Source organism: Centruroides sculpturatus, unplaced genomic scaffold, assembly GCF_000671375.1.
Source record: "Centruroides sculpturatus isolate CEXI.00-Female unplaced genomic scaffold, Cexi_2.0 scaffold107, whole genome shotgun sequence".
Classification (NCBI taxonomy): domain Eukaryota; kingdom Metazoa; phylum Arthropoda; class Arachnida; order Scorpiones; family Buthidae; genus Centruroides; species Centruroides sculpturatus.
This window is the reverse complement of record NW_019384422.1, coordinates 178003-181332: the sequence shown is the minus strand read 5'-3', so window position 1 is coordinate 181332 and position 3330 is coordinate 178003.

Genomic DNA, 3330 nt, shown 5'->3' with positions numbered 1-3330 from the left:
ATTTTTAGAAATATATATTGTTAATTGTAATGATTGAAATATATAATTAACACGTTATATTTGTATTTTCAATACTTCATTTTATATATTAACAAATATTAATAAATTCTTTCAATTTATAAAATATTAAATGTGTATTAAATGAAAATATAAACAAATAAACGAAAGTAGTATTTTATTTTATAATATAAAAACTTTAATTTATATTACTTCAGTACATTATATAATGTATATATAACGTATACATAACGAATAGTTTCTTATATATATTAAAATTCTTTTAAAAAATTGTTATTTTTTAAAGTCTATATAATACTTTATATAATTTTATAACAATATTCAATGACAATATTGTCATATATAAAATTTTTTTAGTTACTTAATTTAGCGAATTTTTTAAAATTTAATATAAATTATTTGGAATTTTTCTTTTATAAAAAGAAAAAATTCTAAATATAACAACTTTTTGTAAAAATTTAATTTTTACTTATATTTTAAAATATTTTTAATCAATGTAACTAGGCTGCAGTTATTAATAGTTAATTAGAATTAATTAAATCGTTTATTAAATTAAACAATGCCAGTGAATCAATTAGTATATAGGTTCTATTCTAAATGAGATTATAATTTAATAAAAATGCTAATATAATACATAATTTGGTTCTTTAGAGAATGATATTTTTATTGATTTTTTAAACCTAAATTATGATATATAAGAACTTATGAGAGCGTTGTAAGTGAGCTCAAAAAGGCTGTAGAAAACATATCATACAGGAAATCAGATGATTGATTAAATAGCTGTAAGTAATTAGATAATTATAATAAATAAATGTAGCTTTATCCGTTTAATATATCTGATATAAACAAAAAAAACCTACAAAATTTTCCTATTACTACTGTATATTATTCTATACGATATGCATAGGGTATCATGCGTATGCAATACTCAAAGCCGTATTTTATCATATATATTATCGAAGTCTTATTGACATTATAGTAATGACTATGTAATTAAATATTTTAATGATTTGTAAGAATATATCAACTACTTAAAAGATAAAAATGACTTTATTGTTATGAAAAACTCAGTTACAGAGTTTTCCGGTTTAAATTATATTTTCAAATTATTATTAGTAAGTTGTATGCAGTACATTGCTATACTTATACCTATATATTATATCTTAACATTTAATAGCTATAATATATATATGTTAACAATAGTTATAATTACAAATTTGCTTTAATCCACCTGTAGAATTAAGTAGACATGACATGTAGATGAATACAAATATGAGATGAGTTCTGGGCTAGTCACAACTATGAAGTCCTATTTCTCTTCAAACGTCTTAAATATATATGAATAGCAATACTATATATGAATATTTTACTGATTTTATTAAATAAAATCAATAAAAATATAGATTTTTTACCACTATTTGAAAAAACTTTAATTTATATTATTTTTTACTTCGCAGTTTTTTACATAAAACGCTAAATCTGGTATCCTTCTGTGTTGGGCTTGGGTGAAATGGTCCTGCTGGTTCCTCTATCTGGACTTGAGAAAAATTAATATAATTTATGAGTATAACTTTTCAATAAAAAGTAAAAACAAAAAGAAATGTATGTGCATATAACGAATAAATAACAGTTCAGCAAATGTCAATTTACAAAATAATTTTTTTTTTTACATTTTAAAATCTCAGATATTTGTAAAAATTTCTAATAAGAAATTTTGTTGGTATCTTTTGCAGGTACTGTTATAAATATATTATTTCATAAATGTAGTTCCTTAAACATTAGAGAGTTAAAATTATCTTATACTTTTAGAAACGATGATTCTTTTAATGAGATCAAACATGTTGCAAGTGTATGTCAAACCATATACAGTGCAGTTTACATAAGCAGAAATTCTTCTATTCAGTAAAGAGAAATTACACATAATTTTATACAGTATATCAATATCCATATTTCCAGTAATTTTCCATATAAAAACATAAATTTCCTGTGTATAAAATAAAGAACAATAGATAAAATATAAGAATATACTAAATTTCTTTTTATTTATAGATATAAATAGTTGTCGAATTTGTCAAAAGTTATCTAAAATATTANAGGCGCATGGGTGAGGAACATATGGTATTGAGGCGGCAATTATGTGTGCTACCATTGACAGCCACCCACCGTCACCTTCATTTGGAGTTCTGTCACTCTCGATGGATGGCCAATCCAACCATCAGTTGCAGTTCAATTCCCGACGGGATTGAACTGCAACTATAGGAAAAATTATTCATTTATATAAATTTTAAAATTACAATATATACATTTTATATATGATACATTAACAATGTTTTTAAATAGTATAATTCAACAATATTTGTTATAATTAAATTTCTTGAAGTAGATAATTAGTTTCTCTAATCGAACAAAATATAAATGTACGGTATAAATACGTATGTAATACTTACAGTTGTAATTGAAAATTTTCTTTATGTATTTATAAAAGTTAATTATAATCCAGTTTATGATGAAGATTTAACATCGTCTTTCAATAAAATGATGATTCATATTTTTGGGAAATTTCCTGTAATTTAATAACTATCAATAGCAGATAACGCCCCTTTAGTGTAAGTGCTAAATATTGATTAACGTATAGGGATAATTTAGTTCAAAGTTTTCTCAAAATTTAATATTGACATCAATATTTAGCCTAATACTAAAATTATTACAACGAAAGCTATTAAAAGTTTCATAATTATAGTGTTTTCGACAAAAACTCTGACTAAATGTTGGAAACCGTATATTATGCACATGAACAGGATATTTACAAGAATCTGCAATTTCCCACAGAGAAGCCAATAACTCAATTTCTATATCTTCATTGGAATATATTGGAATATATTCTTCCACAATGTAAAATCTCGAAGCTAAGATTTCAGTTCTGTTCTCGTTAAAAAGAATATCTTTACTGAATTGTCGAAAAACAGGAAATTTCAGGAATATACTGTATCTCGAAGTGCTTTAATGAAATCTTCCAATTAGCTCATATTATGTTTGCTATAAGAATATTATAATCTCGTATCGTTAAAAGAGTTCAAATAGTATTTCATTCAAGATTGAATTTTTTCCTCTGTTACATATTTAGAGTTAGAAGATATATCTAGAATACCAGTGGCGTGCCGTCATTGGAAGCGGTGGATGCGCCGCTTCCCTTGTATTTTCTAAAAAATAAATACATATAAATTTTAATTATATGAAAATAATTGCACAATATTTTATTACAACCGCATTATGTATCTTATTACAAATTTCTATACTACACGTGAAAAAAAA